Genomic DNA, 13,455 nt, shown 5'->3' on the forward strand with positions numbered 1-13,455 from the left:
TCTCAAAATCTCCATCCACTACTCCTTAGAAGAAGAAATCTTCTAAATTTAGAAGTTTGAGGGACAAATCACCTGAAAGGCCTAAAAAACACTCCATTCAAAGTGATTGAGGTCTCTGAGCTGTTTGCGTCATTCTTCATCTTCACATAAAAGGTCAATGAGACTCCATAGTTCTTTGTCTTCTGACTCCCCACTTGACAAGAGACAGGTTAATGTACCAGATATTTGATTAGGTACTCTTTGCATACCAGAGTTGTTCTTTTTCTCTGCTTCACTCTTCAGGTGCGACATAGGAGTCAGACACAAAATGAAAGAAGTCGCTGGGCAACTCTGACTGTTATTTAAAAAAATAAAATAATAATTTCATATCAAGCGAAGTGTCCCAGATAAGCCCAGCCTCAGCAGCTGATTGGGAAAAGTTCATCAGAAAATGATGGATGTCTTTTGGTAAGGTGGCCCCTTTTAGTCCCTTGAAAAAGCTAAAAAAGGCTAACAATTACACTGCGCTCTCAAAAGCTGGCAGGGAACAGTCGAAGGCTTCAACCCGCTCCCCAAATGCCTGGGTCAGAAAGCTGCTGAGATGCCAACTCAAGTAGCGTTGACAGTGTCGAGCGCAGGCAGTGCATCAAAGACAAAGTCTTCAATATCGAAGGACTCAACGTCATCTATCTCAAAGCCATTAATGTCAACCTCAGAGCCAACTTTGGGCTTTAAGCCACAATGGAATGACTTTTTAAAGTCTTTTGGATCTATCTGAGAATGATGAAGTTGTACCCTTTGGGCATGAATGTTTTCACAAATCTAATGTCCTCGAACTGCTCATTTCTGAGGAATCTCATTTGGAGGACTTGGCTACTTTCCTGAAAGAAGCCAGTGGATTGGACACGACCCCTGAATTGGAATTTTCCTCACCTGACATAACTACTCATCCAAGTGCTGCATACAGGACCGTTATGAACCGTGTCACTGAGTGTTTTGTTTGGGAGAGGTTTGTCTGAAAGAGTAGAAGGAAGATAAGACGTTCAGAAAGGAAAATGGTTAAAAAAAAGGCTAAAGATTGAATAAGTAAAGAAAGAGGGTTCCAGTGCTTTGGGGTCAGGAAAAAAGATGGAGCAGACCGAGATTGAGCACAAAGAGGTTTAGGGATAGAGAGGAGATGAAGGGTTCGGGCACGGAAAGGACAAGAAGGGAGATGAAGAGAGATCATGCAGGATAGGAATGGTAGGACTATGGATACATATATTGACAACACAAAGGAAGCAAAATATTACGGGAGAGTCAAGGGGGTGGAAAGAAGTGATGATATCATTTAAGAGTTGGGAGAGAGAGAAAAGAAGATGGATAACCAAGTTAAAAACTGAGAAAAGAGTAATATGAGAAGCAGGGAATCCTACTAACAGAGCAGTAGGATTGACGGGCACATTTAGGAAAGACATCAGAAGACATCAGAAGTTTATTAGCATGAAAGAAACTGGCAAGCACATTCTATGTTCTGTGTTATAGAGGAGAAAGCAACAGATATCGCCAGTGTTAGAAATATGAAGAGGAAATGGAGTGAAGTTGCACCAAGATTACAGACCGAACGAGAGGAGGAAAGAAGAGATGGCTAGGAGGATAACTTGGGGGCAACACGCCCACCTTGGAAGCAAGACGATGCAGAAAAACACAGGTTTGATCCCTGGGCCTGTGCTTGGAAACCTCTCGGTATTAAGCACGTTGTAAATAACCAATTACAATCACCCTATGGGTGAGGGTGCTAGCAGGAAACAAGAGGCATTAAGTATGAGTTGCATTTAGGTAGGGAATGTGACAATTCATCCAGGATTGGATAGCCACAAAACAGCTGGTAGCTGGGGTTCGCCACAGTCTGTACAATGCCATCTACAAATAAGGGGGAAAAGGAGTGCACTCTGCTGATTTACTACTTGAGAAGTGTACAGACTTGGTTGAGAAATGCATACTTTTATATATCATTTAGCAAATGATCATTGTGGAGAGTTGATATGTATATATATTCAGTGAAAACACTTTGAGTACATTCTTTAATACATGAAGTAGTTCAGAATAGGTCTTCTGATCACTCCTGAAATTTTGTTACCAAAATTATGAACACAACCTCTTGTAGAGACTTCATCAAAATGAATTGTATATGTGATCTCATCAATGACCTTTGTGATGTCATTTTTGATGTCCTGGGTGTTCGTCTTAGTCATGCACGGTGGTGGCGCGAGTTATGGTTGCTTAGCTTACCATAACTGGCAAATTTCTGGGGGTTTTTGGTTTTACCTGTAACCATAATGTCCCTTTAACACTGTTTTTTCAATGCATTTCCTGGGTTTTTACCCATGCATGCTAATTTGCTTCAATTTACTGATATTATTCTTACCCCAATATAGCAACATTTTTGTCCATTTTACAAAGTTTCCCCTTAAAACTCTGTCATTCCCCACCTTCTAGCATCATTTTGAACACTTGTATACACGTTTTGCAACCTTTTCCACTGTTTTTGTGTTCATCAACATCCACGAACATCAGATGTCATCAGACCTTCCGGACACTGTCATGTGACAATGCGCGGCCTGATGCTATGTCCGTGAACGCGTCCTCACTTCGTGACCGGGTCTGTGCTTCATGAACAGTTTTGAACTGCATTTGCTGCTGATTTAAGAACTTTCATGCTCAAAATGTACCCTTGCACAGCTCCGACACCTAGTCTTATTTATTATCCATGAACAATCTAGCACAGAGCACATACTTGGAAGAATATTAACTAAACTACTATTTATCTTAAAAATGGCACCAGCTGTTACCATCCCTCCTCACCAAGAGCCAACACCACCACTAGCTGTGGAGGACCTACACATCAAAAAAGCACAGCACTTCCAAAGACAATGAAGAGGACCAAGAAGGTGACGCACAGGAAGTGCCTACATCTAGCAACCAGCGAGAATCACGGGTGTGGCAGTTCGTTATCACTGTTGGCAATGTACCAAAGGCTAAAGCTACTAAAATTAAATGCACGGAGTACTTGGTCGCGAACTAGCTGGACAGCACACCTACACGACCAGCTCCATCCACCGCCACACCAAATCCAACCACCACAATGCTCTCAGAAAGGTTGTTCCTTTCTTAGCAAGTAGTAGGCTCTTCCTCCACCTCATCTTCCTCAACCAATACTGTAACCACACAGCCTACTTCTGTGGGACACATAATTCCACCAGCTGCCTTGCAATTGATAAAAGAGGCTATTGTTCCATATCTTTCTAAGACAACAGTACTCTGAATATACTGCAACACATCACTCTGCACGGGGGAGCAATTCCGAAGTGCTTTTGAAGTTGTAATCGAGGAGCATCAGAAACACAGCCCGTACCTTAGCTGTAACGCATGCGCAACATCTTCCCCTGTCCACCTGCCCCTACATATTGGTGGTTGGTGCCTCTTCCCCCATTTCACTCCCTACCTTACTTTCTGACCTAAAAGAAATAGTCTTATAGACTACATCCTCTTTACATTTCTCAATTAAGTAGATAAGACTCCATAAGAATCTCCAACATTTCCATTAGCATTTTGTGTTATGCTGATGAATATAATGTGCTGTTTATCCCAAGTTATCGGCCCAAGTGAAGCGTTATTCCCCATTCCATCCCCTGCAATGGGGGATGAAGGCCATTGGCACCCCGGGTTGTCAAAGCGGTAAACCGGGGTGCTAAAAAACAAAGGATGTTCCTTCCTACAGCGGGACGTGCGCAGCATCCCACTGTAGGAAGGAAAATCCTTTTCCAAGATGTCTGCCATGGAAAGGGAATGCGAGGCCCCATATGGAGTCCCCTTCCCTTTCCATGGCGGCCCGTGGGAGTCAAAGAGGTGGAGCGAATGCGGCGGCGGCGGCACCTGCCACAATAAGGTAAGTGGGGGGATATGGGGTTCAAAAAAAGAAATGGAACGGAGGGTGAGGGGATGGGGGGGATGATTTCAGCGGGGAAAGCCGGCCGTTAGGCAGCTTGGAACACAGGCTTGTACCGGCGGTTTAAGCCTAGGTTCCTAGCCACCTCATTGTCTTTCTCCCCCCCCTCCAGCCCGGCGTGCTAATGGACCATTGTATACTAGAGAAAAATATAGACGGATAGAAACAATTTTCTGTCCCAAATACTTTTCTCTAGCATGCAATAAGGACCATAATCGATGGACCTTTGTAACTATCTACGTTCTCCAGTGCCCTTTTGAGGACATGGATCATTAAAAGACCTGGATGGCACGTGCACACCATTGCACAGGGCAGTACTTCTACCATGTTTTAATTTTATATTTGTAACACTCCCTCAATGCCTGCTTTCAAACAGTCACACATACATCCACTAATCACTTCCAAAAACTGTACATATAAACCTATGACCATATTAAGCTTGCACACACTAACTGCCACTTAACAATCTTCTACAAACCTTTTGCATCTGCATTTCGGATGCCAAGGTGGGACGCCAGTGGCTAAGTACTGGAGGAGAGGAGTCCCAATGGTGGGTTGCATCTTAACCGTAACATCCTTTTAACAATGTTTTTTTTTTCTGTCAATTTAATAGGTTTTTATAAGTGAAAATGTTTCATGGTCTTACATCATTGTATGTAAGTTATTAATAATTCCTGTTTTCATATATATGAAAGAACTCTAAACCTCCTTTAAGAAACATATTTTTTGCAACACATACTTATGTCTGTCGTTATCAGAATCTCATGCTGGGGATGGAAATCATTGTTCAATTGCCCACGGCATAGGGCTCCACCATGACCCCGGCCAAACCAAACCACCCCTATTATTCACTGCACCTACCCAGCATCCTAGCTCAGTGTTCACTATACCCTAATAATGTAACCAATGGCCAGTCTCCAAATCCATGGGAAAAATAAAACACAAGACATATTTCCAAAAACATGCTTTTAGGTCTTTGCTAATGCTCATCGCGCAAGTTTGTTGTAATTTAGTTCACCACTGCAGGCTGTAACCATAAGCGGAATATTTGTTCCCATTCAAACCTACCACTTTCCCCATGCGGCATGCCCCAATAGGCAAATTACAGTACACGTTTCTCCTTGCTGGCGGCCAGGCCCATTGCTCAGACACCAATGTTATATCACTGTTTTGTGTACTTACATTTTTACACTTTCATTAAAATAAAATACAGAACATATTTACAAAACCATGCTTTGAAGTTCTTTCTGACACGCCTTGTGCATATTTGCTGCAATCCCATCCAGCATTTCAACCTGTACCCACAAGCAGAATTTTATTTTACCATTCAAACCTATCACAATTTTTAAAAACGTAACCACATAGCCGGTCCCTGGTGGCCATGCCCACCTTAACCCCATTGCTACTCCCTTGTGGTCATAGCCAGTAGCCAGATTTGTCTGGGTCATCAACCATGGTCACAGGCTATACCTCAGTCACCAAAGGTAGATCACTTTGTGCCTACATTATGACGCTTTTCAAAATATAAAACATGGACACATTTTCAAAACCATGCTTCCAGGTCGTTGCCAATGCTCCTTGCATGAGTTTCCTGCAAATCCACTCAGGTTTTCTTTTTTGAAAAGTGTCAAACTGTACATACATAAAATAGTCCTATAACATAGTCCCCACTTAATGAAATCCATTCAGACTTTGCACAAACATTCAAGGTTGGGTCTATAATCTGTCTGAAAACCTTTCTGCAAATTTGTCAAACGGCAACAAAGTTATAAGCCATCTGAAAATGGTGAGCTCCCCTCTTGACAAAATCACACCACACTTTGCAAAAACATTCATATCTAGGTCTAAAATCGATTTGCAAACATTTATGCAGATTTGTCAGATAGCACCACATTTATAAGCCTTTAAAATTGTTTGGGAACCCCCTCTAGTTGTGTTCCCTCTTCACAAAACAGCACCACACTTCAGTTTCATTGAGTGGCGCCAAAGTTATAAGCCATACAAAAACTGCTTTTCACCAACCTTGTAATGGAGAAATAGGCCTAGATGCCCCCGAACATCTCAGACGTTCACGAACAACACAGACCTATCCGGACTGTTCGCGGACATCGGCGTTGAAAAGCCATCAATTTTGTTAGCCTTTATGATGCCATATCCCATCCCATCCTCATCGCCCCTCACCTCCCCAGAGATTGTTTCATTAGTTTAACAAGTGCAATGTTGTGTTTTTTTAAATAAATTTTTACTGCACTGTCCGCGGATACCGACTGCTGTCCGCGCATCCAACATGGTGGCCATTACCAAAAATATGATGCACCTCATGTTTTTTATTGACCAATCAGCGGGCACCTCCAATGTCCGCGGACATCACGTCTCCCTCTAAACCAATCAGATGCCCGTCTGCGGACTTAACAGGCAAGTGAGTCCGCACACGGAACCCAGATATAACTAATTCTTTTTACCTACGTTTCGACATTTTTTTAAAAAAAACGACTGGACAGATTTACACCAAATTTGCAAAAGGACCAAGCTGCCTCTCCTGCTGCAAATTTGGTGAAAATCCATCCAGCGGTTTGGGCTGTATCCGTCCATGAGCAATTTTTTTTTCTATTCCATCTGTTGGAAAAACCACAGATTTTGGGACCCACCCCAATAACTTTACCCCTCTTACCCCCCCTGCACGAGACATCACCAAACTTTGCAGTTTCAATCTAACAGGGCCATATACTTTCGTGAGGATTCGTCCGGGGGGGGGGGCAAAGTTATAAGCCACCCAAAAAGTGCTCTACCTATTGGTTGAAAAATGTAACCATAAGTAAAGGGCTGCTACCAATGGCCCTTTAACATATCTCAGTGAAAAAACCTTGGTTAAGAGAGAGTTAAGTTGATTGGATTTAATGCAACAAAACCCCTGAAATTCAGCACTCACATTTCAAGCAAATCCACCTTAATGGTGTGCCGCCCCCTGTTGCGCAGCATATAACCACAAATATATGATCACTGACAGCATCACTAATAACATGGACGCACGGGGCTAGATGGATTTACTCCAAACCTGTCCCGAAATTCAGTAAAGGCTTTGTTCCCAAGTTGTATATTTGGCTGAAACCCACCCAGCGGTTTTTGCTCTTCTGCCCTCCCAAAATTTTAGTTTTTCTCTATGGGAAAATGAATGGGAGTAGGCCGAAAACCACATTCATTTGCGTTCTTAATAACGTTTTCATTTTTAAACAAATCATTCCATATTAAGGGGGGGGGGCTGTGACCAACCTTTTGTTTGTAAAATATCAGCCAAATTCATCCTGCAAGTCAAAAGTTATTAGCACTAGAATTTTCAGATTTGCTATGACTCATAGGTATTATGATTTGTGATATATGCATGTGTATAGATATGTGTTTAAAACAAACTTTGCAGCATTGACAAAACACTCTGCTCAAAACGTTGCAGACGTAAATCCGCCTGATGCGGGTGCCTGCCCAAATGCACGACCGAATAGTGTTTAATATCAGCTTGTTGCAACAGGATTCCTCCTTTGCAAAAAAACAGCAGCACTCACGCCCATGGATTATAAGCGCACTGACCCCTTCAGTGGTTACATTTCCTCTTTATTAATTTCAAGTGGATAACATGGACTTTACCATCGGGAAGCAGGTGAGTGCTGCGCAGGGCAAGCCGACCCCAGATGCCCCCCACAAAGGAATCTCTGTGCCCCCAGGCCCCTGCACCCTCTTTGCGTCCCCTCTCCCCGCTCCTTCCTGGATCCCTGCTCCCGCCTCCCATCCCGCCCCCCGTTCCCCATTGGCTAACTGGGCCCGTGGGCTCGGGTCTAGCGACCCGCGGCAGCCTCCCTGCTTCCTTTACCATCGGGAAGCAGGTGAGTGCTGCGCAGGCCAAGCCGACCCCAGATGCCCCCCACAAAGGAATCTCTGTGCCCCCAGGCCCCTGCACCCTCTTTGCGTCCCCTCTCCCCGCTCCTTCCTGGATCCCTGCTCCCGCCTCCCATCCCGCCCCCCGTTCCCCATTGGCTAACTGGGCCCGTGGGCTCGGGTCTAGCGACCCGCGGCAGCCTCCCTGCTTCCTTTACCATCGGGAAGCAGGTGAGTGCTGCGCAGGGCAAGCCGACCCCAGATGCCCCCCACAAAGGAATCTCTGTGCCCCCAGGCCCCTGCACCCTCTTTGCGTCCCCTCTCCCCGCTCCTTCCTGGATCCCTGCTCCCGCCTCCCATCCCGCCCCCCGTTCCCCATTGGCTAACTGGGCCCGTGGGCTCGGGTCTAGCGACCCGCGGCAGCCTCCCTGCTTCCTTTACCATCGGGAAGCAGGTGAGTGCTGCGCAGGGCAAGCCGACCCCAGATGCCCCCCACAAAGGAATCTCTGTGCCCCCAGGCCCCTGCACCCTCTTTGCGTCCCCTCTCCCCGCTCCTTCCTGGATCCCTGCTCCCGCCTCCCATCCCGCCCCCCCGTTCCCCATTGGCTAACTGGGCCCGTGGGCTCGGGTCTAGCGACCCGCGGCAGCCTCCCTGCTTCCTTTACCATCGGGAAGCAGGTGAGTGCTGCGCAGGGCAAGCCGACCCCAGATGCCCCCCACAAAGGAATCTCTGTGCCCCCAGGCCCCTGCACCCTCTTTGCGTCCCCTCTCCCCGCTCCTTCCTGGATCCCTGCTCCCGCCTCCCATCCCGCCCCCCGTTCCCCATTGGCTAACTGGGCCCGTGGGCTCGGGTCTAGCGACCCGCGGCAGCCTCCCTGCTTCCTTTACCATCGGGAAGCAGGTGAGTGCTGCGCAGGGCAAGCCGACCCCAGATGCCCCCCACAAAGGAATCTCTGTGCCCCCAGGCCCCTGCACCCTCTTTGCGTCCCCTCTCCCCGCTCCTTCCTGGATCCCTGCTCCCGCCTCCCATCCCGCCCCCCGTTCCCCATTGGCTAACTGGGCCCGTGGGCTCGGGTCTAGCGACCCGCGGCAGCCTCCCTGCTTCCTTTACCATCGGGAAGCAGGTGAGTGCTGCGCAGGGCAAGCCGACCCCAGATGCCCCCCACAAAGGAATCTCTGTGCCCCCAGGCCCCTGCACCCTCTTTGCGTCCCCTCTCCCCGCTCCTTCCTGGATCCCTGCTCCCGCCTCCCATCCCGCCCCCCGTTCCCCATTGGCTAACTGGGCCCGTGGGCTCGGGTCTAGCGACCCGCGGCAGCCTCCCTGCTTCCTTTACCATCGGGAAGCAGGTGAGTGCTGCGCAGGCCAAGCCGACCCCAGATGCCCCCCACAAAGGAATCTCTGTGCCCCCAGGCCCCTGCACCCTCTTTGCGTCCCCTCTCCCCGCTCCTTCCTGGATCCCTGCTCCCGCCTCCCATCCCGCCCCCCGTTCCCCATTGGCTAACTGGGCCCGTGGGCTCGGGTCTAGCGACCCGCGGCAGCCTCCCTGCTTCCTTTACCATCGGGAAGCAGGTGAGTGCTGCGCAGGGCAAGCCGACCCCAGATGCCCCCCACAAAGGAATCTCTGTGCCCCTGCCCCCCCATGCCACCATTTTGGGGCCAGGAGGCCCTTGCTGCCTCCCTTCTGCACGGCAGCTTCCCTCCCTCAGTCCCGCCCCCTTTGTCCTCCCCTTGCCCTGATTCGTCCACCTCCCCTTTATCCCCGACTTTCCCAGGGCAGCCCTCTGCCCGGCAGCCCCTCTGGCGAAGGGCGGCTCCTACAGAGGCGGCTCCAGGATGTGTCAGCAGGTGTCCGCAGGGGACGCCAAGGAAGCCAACAAACACCAACAAAAACCGTGAGTGTGGCATGGGTGGGGAGTAGAGCAATCACTCTACTCCTGAAAACCCCTGCCACTCTACCTTACCTACCAATAACATAGAGTGCCATAATACTAGCATGTCCACTCTTAGATGGAATTGTGAATGTTAGCATGTTCTTAGATGGAATTGTGAATGTTAGCACGTCCACTCCTTGATGGAATTGTGAATGTTAGCATGTTCTTAGATGGAATTGTGAATGTTAGCATGTCCACTCCTTGATGGAATTATGAATGTTAGCATGTCCACTCCTTGATGGAATTGTGAATGTTAGCATGTTCTTAGATGGAATTGTGAATGTTAGCATGTCCACTCCTTGATGGAATTGTGAATGTTAGCACGTCCACTCCTTGATGGAATTGTGAATGTTAGCATGTTCTTAGATGGAATTGTGAATGTTAGCATGTCCACTCCTTGATGGAATTGTGAATGTTAGCATGTCCACTCCTTGATGGAATTGTGAATGTTAGCATGTTCTTAGATGGAATTGTGAATGTTAGCATGTCCACTCCTTGATGGAATTGTGAATGTTAGCATGTCCACTCCTTGATGGAATTGTGAATGTTAGCATGTTCTTAGATGGAATTGTGAATGTTAGCATGTCCACTCCTTGATGGAATTGTGAATGTTAGCATGTTCTTAGATGGAATTGTGAATGTTAGCATGTCCACTCCTTGATGGAATTGTGAATGTTAGCATGTCCACTCCTTGATGGAATTGTGAATGATAGCATGTTCTTAGATGGAATTGTGAATGTTAGCATGTCCACTCTTAGATGGAATTGTGAATGTTAGCATTTAGAAGTACGCCAGATAGCCCTCTGAGAAAGATACACTAGAATTTGCATTTAGAAGCTGTCCCCAATTAGCCTCTCTGTGAAAGTTGAATTTAAAATTGTTCCCACTTGCATTTAGAAGTGTACTCAGTTGCATTCAGAGGCTGCGCCCGATAGCCTCTCTGTGAAAGTTGAATTTAGATCTGTCACCACCCGCATTAGAACTGCTCCCACCTCCATCTAGAAGTGTACCCAATTGCAGTTGAAGTTGCGCCGGATAGCCTCTCTGAGAAAGTTGAATTAGAATTGTTCCCTCTTGCATGTAGAAGTGTACCCAATTGCATTTAGAAGCTGCACCCAATAGCCTCTCTGAGAAAGTCGAATTTAGAACTGTCCTCACCTGCATTAGAATTGTACCCAATTGCATTTAGAAGCTGCGCCCAATAGCCTTTCTGCGAAAGTTGAATTTAAATCCGTTACCACCCGCATTAGAACTGCTCCCACCTGCTCCTGGAAGTGTATCCAATTAGAGTTGGAAGTTGCGCCGGTTAGCCTCTGTGAGAAAGTTGATTTAGAACTGTTCTCTCTTACATGTAGAAATGTACCCAACGGCATTTAGAAGTGTACCCAATTGCATTCAGAAGCTGCACCCAATAGCCTCTCTGTGAAAGCTGAAATTTAGAACTGTTCCCACTTGCATTTAGAAGTGTACCCAGTTGCACCTGAAAGTTTGCACCCAATAGCCTCTCTGTGAAAGTTGAATAAAGAACTGTTCCCACTCGCAACTAGAACTGTACCCCGCACCTCCTCAGAGAAAGTTGAATTAGAATTGTACCCTCTTGCAATTAGAAGTGTATCCAACAGCATTTTAGAAATATACCCAATTGCATTTAGAAGCTGCACCCAATAGCCTATCTGATAGTAAAACGGTTCCCACCTTAATTTAGAAGTGTACCCAATTGCATCTTAGAAGTGTACCCAGTTACACTTGAAAGTTGCACCCAATAGCCTCTCTGTGAAAGTTGAATTCAGAACTGTTCCCAGCAGCGTTTAGAAGTGTACGAGGGTGTGAACTAGACGATGATAATGACTGAACGAATGTGTGGAGCGGACGAATATGAGGAACGGACGAATTTGTACAACAGACGATGCTTAATATGCTTTGGAATGAAGGAAACACTTGAAAACATACATCATACCACACCCCACGCTTACTCTCCCTCTTACACCACCACTCATCTAGAACACAGAGATACTATGACACCATTCGGTATAACTGTTCTCATATCCACATCTCCCTCTTACTCCACATCACTCTAAGTAATCATTGCTGGATTCACACCCCCCAGCCAGGCGTTCTCCTCAGGCCTAACGCAGCCACACTCGTTCTGGGTAAAACCGACCAGAGCAAACACATACTCCTGACCTCTCAGCCACCACACGTACAACTAAGAAGCAGCTACCACTCGATTTCCGCACCAGCTGCACACATACCTAGTGCGCACACGCACTTTTGGACTCCCTCTACTCTCTATACTGACCTGAACTTCGGTTCCCAAGGGCGTTCAACCTACCAGCGCCTTCAGACCATACCAATGGTATATAAGGCGCTATATAAATGCAAAATAACAATAACAATAACAATAACATTACAGCCCAAGCAACGCGTTTCACTCAGAAAGGGCTTTGTCAGATTGAACACCTCACACTAATACAGACATACTAGTTTTCATCCAAAAGTCCTTTGTTTATGTCGTGGACCCTTCAGATTCTCTATTGTTTACATTCGCCACATTGAGCGCCATGTTGGAACATTTGTATGCTACATTTTGATATCGGCTATACGGTCTGTTTTTTAAGGGCTCACATATTACTAACGCTATTATTCATGGCATATCTTGTTCATACATGTCTTTGGATATTTATCTTATGTGTGTCTAATGTCTTAACGTTTCACAGATGGTACATGGCATTTGGCGCTTTGATACCTATAAATGTAAGCTATAATGTTGATCACCTATATATGGGTACTATGTACCTTATGAAATACGGTACAACCATGTTTACTCAGTGCACAAAATAGGGGAAGAGGGCTGAGGTCATGGTACAGATGAGCAAACTAATTAGATGAGGACGGCTGGCCTAACACCTGTGAATTTACAAATTAAATGATGGTGTTTCATAAAGGCATCAACAATAGAAGACTCGCACTCATGAGACGTTAGGTATAGATGAATGCAAACAAAGAAAAGATAGAATTCGAAATACTTATCGAAGAGCGTTAACAAAATAAAGGCATCAGCCGGTTATGTAAGGGCTAGGTATTGAAGCGCCGAATGCCATATTCCATCATTCCATCTGTGAAACGTTAAGGCATCAGACAAAGGGGTGGTACATATGGAGATTATGCAAGAGGAGCTTGCCAGGCGTTTAAGAAAGACGCAGTTCCCCAAAGGTGAATGGCAGGGCCTGACGACTGCTTGGCCAGCAGCGCCAGTGCTCTATTCTTACCAGGCACTGGGCACTGTGAAGGCTGCCCTCACATAAGCTTCTATGTAAGCTATACCATCTCTACCAAGGCCGAAGATGTGCGCCTCCCCAATCAGGCCTTTTGATGCACTGGTGCTTATTTTATTTCCCTGCATCCTCAATTGCATCATTGCAGCTCCACACACGTAGTGCTCTCAGCAGGGTCGCACTGGAGCATACAACTGTCTTGGGCACCATTGAAAAAGTGGGCCACCGTTTGAAATGACAATTCATTCCTTTAGTGACCGACTGGTTGGATAGTACCCAAGGGGGAGTTTTTTGTTATAATGTAAGCACATTCTGATATTTATTCAGCCAGAATGGCCAGAACTAATAGCTGCATAGTGAAGTAACTCATCAAACTGGCCCACATTGGCCACACAAGTGGCCCGTTTTGACACA

At 46.5% G+C, this 13,455-nt stretch overlaps 1 protein-coding gene across 3 annotated transcripts in view; it reads left to right on the forward strand.

Moving 5' to 3' along the window:
- Positions 1 to 13,455, forward strand: part of PARD3B (par-3 family cell polarity regulator beta) — a 2,582,324-nt gene that overhangs the window by 526,312 nt on the left and 2,042,557 nt on the right. The window lies entirely within an intron of this gene.

Source organism: Ambystoma mexicanum, chromosome 9 (genome assembly GCF_040938575.1).
Source record: "Ambystoma mexicanum isolate Mex_15411 chromosome 9, UKY_AmexF1_1, whole genome shotgun sequence".
In the NCBI taxonomy this organism is placed as follows: Eukaryota; Metazoa; Chordata; class Amphibia; order Caudata; family Ambystomatidae; genus Ambystoma; species Ambystoma mexicanum.